Below are 6449 nucleotides of genomic sequence, written 5' to 3' on the forward strand. Positions count from 1 at the left end.
CACACGGGCTCTTTCTTGCAGTGTGCAGGCTTCTCTCTAGTTGAGGTGCGTGGGGTCAGTAGTTGTGGCGTGTGAGCTTAGTTCCCCTGCAGCATTTGGGATCTTAGTTCCCTGACCAGGGATCGAACCTGTGTCCCCTGCATTGGAAGGCAGATTCTTTACCACTGGACCATCAGGGAAGACCCTCCAGAAGTTTTTCTTAATGATTTGTGACACTGACCAAAGTCAGAGGTATCATCTGGTCTAAATAGTTGACTCCTGTCAGAATCAGTAATATAGAATGAAAAGTTTACTGCTGCTACCTGATTAAAACAGGAAACTGCTGCTTTCCTATTTAAAACATTGCAAAGTAGATTTCTCAACATTTTCTAATTAAACAACATTAATTTTTAGTGAGGTCTCAAATCTTCCAAAGATACTTTTTGTGTGTGTGACTTTATTTCATCATCTTTGGGGTAGGATAGGAAGTTATGTGGTAGTTTTTATTCCCTGGGTCTAGTGCCTCAATAGCTTTTTGTTTTGTTTTAAGAGGATGTTTTATTTTTATTTAGAGATTTTAACAAGATTTTTATTTAAGGATGTTAAACTAGTTTTGTGGCAAGCTCTTGAGCCTTTTTTTTTTTTCTCAGTTTGCCTCCGAATGATGTCAGATCTCATCACAGTTATCACTGATGGCCTCTACGAGCTCTGCCAGTGCATTTTTGTCTTTCCAGTTAAGCTGTGTGAATGTGGGGCTGGTGCAGGTCTTTCTGGGGACTAGGTGACCTGGTCTAATCTTTCCCTTGAAGACATAGTAGGGAACCCTGATTAGACCAGTTTGTTTGATGGTCCAAGGGCAAGGTGAACTAGATAATTACAGAGAGGCTAGATCTTTGTCACTGGAGCTGGTTATAACAGGGCCATCTGAAAAAAGTGGAAAAGGCCTTTTAGGCTGAATTTTTGACTAAAGCCCAGGTTCTTTACCTTTTTCAAATAGAGGATTTACTACTTCTTAGTCTCTTATCTTCAAAGCAACAGGGTCTATGACCACCGTTTTCTCCTTGACCTTTTTTCTTTTTGGTATCTTGGGTATTTAGAACCCTTTACTTTTTAAATATATTTCTATCAAATGAGTTTAGTTCTTATTGTATTTCTAAAAGGTTGAATTTTTATGGCCCTTTCAAATCTATTTTGTCTTAGAACCACATTTCCTTTTTGGGGTTTTATTTGTTTTTCATTTTTCAATCATACTTCTTATATATGCCATGTTGACAGCAATACCAGCTTTATCATAATTAATGGTGAACAAAACTTGGGAGAAGAGTGAAAACTATGCCCATACGTATATCATTCAGCACTGTCATTACTGGCAGCTAAAAGCATATTCCAGCCACATCCAAAGGAAGAAAACAGACAACTAAGGGCTCCTTACATGTTGCTTTCTGTTTGTTGTGTTGGTGTTTCTGTTAGTTCCATCCATGAGACAGATGGACAAATACTGGCTCTTCTCTAGCACATGGGACAATTACTGTTCAGTGAGGGCTCCATAGGCTCGCTATCATAGTCCTCAGGCTTGGGAGATTCTTAACTCTTCTTTCCCCACCTGCTTGACTCCCAAGGCAGTCTAGTCCACAGCCTTTGACTGCTGGATTCTCATCATCTGGGATGGGAAGGACACTTGAGTTTGCTTGTGGTAGGTGACTGGGCTTAGTTACTCCACTCACTGTGTATGTTGGGGAGTGTACTAGCAAGCCTGATCATTCCTGCCACTTTCTATGATGTCAGCCCAACTTATAGGAAACTCCTGTAGTCACAAACTGACCACCAGGCATTTCCTCTTTTGCTTCCCTCTTTTTATCATGCTTCTTTCTCCTTAGGAAAATGAGGTCCAGTGGCTTAGTAAATGTCAGGAAAGGGATAATCACTATTTCCAAACTTAGTGGAAACAGGATACTTGGCACCTTCAGTCTTGTAGAAAGGAGAGTGCAGTGCTAATGTCAAGCCTTTCTCCCCTATGTAAGTAGGAGAGGGCAGGGATGGTTGCTGCCTGACAAACTAACTGCCCAACTCCTCCTTACTCCAAGACCTCTTATATCTCCTGGTCATGGAACCTTCTAAATTGGCTTGACCTTCCCCACCCCTGGGAAAGCCTGGGGAATCTGCTGCCGGAAATGCCATCTTTTAAAAACTGGAGTCAAAGAAAAATTAGGGCCACTGATCCCAACAGTTTTGCTGTCTCTCATATCTGGTAACTCCGAGCATGGTAAAGATCCCAGTCAGTACCTCATACCAAGCTGGTACACTTGCAAAACCTGCTTTAGGAGAGTGAACTACGTCTGAAGCAGGCAGGCAATGGTGTGCCAAGAGTTGTATCCTCTTCTGGATTTCTCTAGCATCATTTGTATGTCTTTTTTCTTCTTCTTCAGATTCTACATATAAGTGATACCATATGATATTTGTCTTTCTCTGACTTCACTTAGTGTGATAATCTCTAGGTCCACCCATGTTGCTGCATGTGGCATTATTTCATTCTTTTTTATGGCTGAGTAGTATTCCATTGTATATATATGTACCACATCTTATTTATCCATTCATCTGTCGATGGACATTTAGGTTGTTTCCATGTCTTGGCTTTTGTAAATAGTGCTGCAGTGAACATTGGGGTGCATGTATCTTTTCGAATTGTAATAGTTTTGTCTGGGTATATGCCATGGAGTGGGATTGCAGTATCATATGGTAGTTCTAGTTTTAGCTTTTTAGGAGCCTCCATACTGTTCTCCATAGTGGCTGTACCAATTTACATTCCCTCTAACAGTGTGGAAGGGTCTCCAGCATCATTTGATTCCTCACCAAGGTGAAGTTTACATCTTTGAGATATGAGTCTCTCCCTGGAGAAACGTAATTCCATGTGCTGTCAAGGGGCATGTTGTTGACCATCTGTCCTAAAATTCAGTGGTTGCATATGGCATTGGTTTGAAGACAGTGACTTTTCATAAAGAGACAGCATATTTCTAAAAGCCAAGAAACAGCAGCATTTCAGAAGTTCAAGACACCAACAGAGTCATTATTGCTTAAGTCACCATTAAAAGAGATGGCAGACATACTAAGGAGAAGCAACTGCTGCTGGGTAGCTGGGGTGGAGATGATTTTCTGGCTCTTTTTTGTGGTGTGAGGAGGGAAAAGTTTTCCTTGACCTTCTGAGGGTCCCTGGCTGGGTTTGAAAATTAAAGTGACAAAGAGTAACAGGAGAAAAGCACACATATTTATTTAATACAAGTTTTATATGACACAAGAGCCTTCATAAGGAAATAAAGACCCAAAGAAATAGTTAGACCTGAGTACTTTATGGTAGGCTTGATGAGGAGAACACAGTCATGGAGGAATATGATAGGGAAAGGAGTCTGAGGTAATTGTAAACTGGGGGAAATTTAGCAAGCCCTGTTTGTTAGCATTCCTCTCGGTATCCCTTTGTCTTTGGAGATAAGGATGCTCCTTTCCTCCAGCACTTCTCATGTGAGGATTTTATGGCCTGTTTCAGGGAAGAAGGGTGAGGGAAGGAGGAGGTCAGAGTGAACTTCCTCCTTCTGCTGTTTTCTCAAACTCCTTCAGCTTAAATATTCACTATACTAAAGTGCCATATTTGGGGGTAGCATGTCCCAAACCCCACCATTGGTTTGGAACTTTTCTAATGCCATTACCAAAGTAGCGATTTCATTGAAGGCAAATCGCAGGAAGAAAGTAATGCAAATTTATGAAAAGAGTGAAGAAAATAAAGAAACCCAGGATTAAAAATTAAAATGTTAACAGAAATTTAAAAGTAAAATAGTAAAAAAAGCTTAAAAATGAACCATATTTCTATTTCAAGATGGTTGTTGAGCTCACTCGTTACTTCTATTCAAATTATGTCAAAATATCAAACAAATATTAGAATGGGAAAAAATGGTATCAGAGTTGGAAAACAGTGTATCAATAATGCCATTAATTAGCTAGATATTTTGAAGTTTTGCAAACTGTGATGAAAAGAATTTGATTAAGATACTGATGATTCTAGGGTTCAGTATTCCTCAGGAAAGAAGGTGAGTTCATTTAGGAAGTAAGTCCATACCCTAGTTTGGAATCTCTGAGTGGTACGAATTCCTTTTGCTTAGGTCCCAAGGTAGTTCCTCAAGATCTGGAAGCCTAAGGCCAAATGTCAGTGCATCCAATCTACAACCTGGAGGGAAAATAGAATGTCAGTGGTTTACAGCATATGTCTCACCCTGCTGGACAGTGATAATGATGACTTCCAGTCCTGGCAGTGTGTGAACTTCTCAGTCATTCTGGGTGCCCAGTTCTGCTATCCGGAAGATTGCCCTTATCTTCCATAGCCTCTTCACAAGTAGGCATTGGGGAGGACCCACCCTTTGAGGGCTGGACAACTTTAGAAGCCCCTTTCTGTTGATGTGGGTTCATGGCCAAAGGGTTGAGCAATCACATGCCTTTTTTTTTTTCTCCCAGAGATTTAATTCTGTATGGCTTTGATATCTATCCGTGTACTGAACACTACTGCTTTGCCTCCTTTTCACTTTTAAAGGACATGTTGGAACCGTGTTTTTCAGCTGTAGGTCATGAACTATAATTAGTGAGATGGGGAATCAATTTATTGGGTTGCCACTAGCAATTAAAAAAGATAAAAGAACAGAAGATAATATATAAGAGTGCATTGCACATAGCAAAGATAAGTGTTGGTTTGTTACATTTTTTTGTTACAAATATATTTGAATGTGTGTACTGGCTTGGAATGCAAAAATATTTGGGTTACTGAAAGTCACGACAGAAGCTCTCATTCTCCACACACTGTTTTGAAGAAGCCTAATCAACAGATTTATGTAACTAAAGTTAGGACCACAGCTAATTCAGACAGAAATGAGGTTTTACAAAAATTGAGTTCACTGGGGTCGTTTGTTTTGGTTATCAAAACACATCTTGTAGAGACTTTAACCGTCAATGAAATTGAGTAATTAGCGCCCTCTTCTGTTCTTCAACAACACTACACATATCTATTTTAGCCCTTGACACATTATGTGCAGATCTGCCTGTCTTCTTTCACATCCAAGGTATAGTGGGTCCTGTTACTCAAACGATACCTTATAAATTTTGGATCATTTCCGCTCCCTCCACAGCATTTAGCTCAGTTTCTTGCTCACTGGGGAACTCTATAAATATTTGTTAAATAGAGGAATCAAATAAGGAATGAAGTGGACCATTACAGCATTGCCTTCTCGGTTTGACCAAAACCTATTTTCCCAGTCTAATTTTCCCCTATACATCTCATGATCCTACACCAAGAAGATTAATTTGCCTTAAATAGTCTGAAAGAACATTTTTTAAACTTGTCAAATTTGAACATGATATTTATTTTGGACAAATCAAGCCCCCTAAGTATATATTTAGTTTAAATATGCAAATAAAACAAAAAGTAACATATGGTTTTTAAAATGCAGTTTTCCCTTTCACTGTGTTTGTATGGGAAAACCTAACCACTTGTTGTCTGGTTTAAATAAACAAGTGTTAGTAATAGAGAGTACATGCCTCATTAGGGTTCCAAATAGAATGTTCCTCATGGTGTAAATTGCCTCGTCCAGCCCCCAGCTTTCAAAGTTTTAGAATTTATATTGTCTTACCAGTTTCTTTCTACATTTTCTCTCTGCAATACAGTTTGCTCATTTGTCTAAACTTTTGTTCAATGTCTATAAAAATGATTGCTGTATTAGATGACTGGTCTGCAATTAGTTTAAGAAGATTCATTTTTCTTTTGATTATATTATGGGATTCTGCAGGAATTTCTAATGGTGTGGTACAGGAGGGAGAAACCCAGTATATTCCGTAATGGGAACATGTAATCTCAAAGTTTTAATATTATTTCCTATGCTGTAGGAAGCTGTAGGAAACTTCAGTTATATGCCTGTCCTGACCCTCAGGCTCTGGCCATCTTGAAAGTTGTAGATATTGGCTCTGTGGGAGGTCTTCTTGGAAACAAAACACACAGAGCTGAGTTGTGAAGCTTTCAGGAGGAAGGAAAAGGGGCTGTGTCCTTCTCTGACACTATTGTTTCCTATAAAATACTTCATTCCCTCCCCCAACCCCCAAGAGAAAAAAACAACGAAATAAGTTGGGAAAAAAACAATGAAATAAGTTGGGACAAAATAGAAAATGGGAAAAGTTCACTTTAATTAGCATACTTTCTGCCTTTTAAAGTATTCATTCTATGCTGGGAACTGAAACTCTCTCGAGATGTATAACTGGTGTATAAGAAAATCTTAGTTGAATTGAAGAACTTAGGCAGCCACAACTGAATTTGGATATCAATTCCAAACTCATTCCTGATCTTGACAAACAGTTTAACCTATATTTTCTCCTTATTTGTAAGGTGAAAATTGCATTTGCTTGTAATATTTTTGACATTTCCATAAAAAAGGAGAAACAATTAT

This window comes from Aethalodelphis obliquidens, unplaced genomic scaffold (genome assembly GCF_003676395.1).
Source record: "Aethalodelphis obliquidens isolate GAN/ISIS:26980383/991018 unplaced genomic scaffold, ASM367639v1 scaffold1, whole genome shotgun sequence".
In the NCBI taxonomy this organism is placed as follows: domain Eukaryota; kingdom Metazoa; phylum Chordata; class Mammalia; order Artiodactyla; family Delphinidae; genus Aethalodelphis; species Aethalodelphis obliquidens.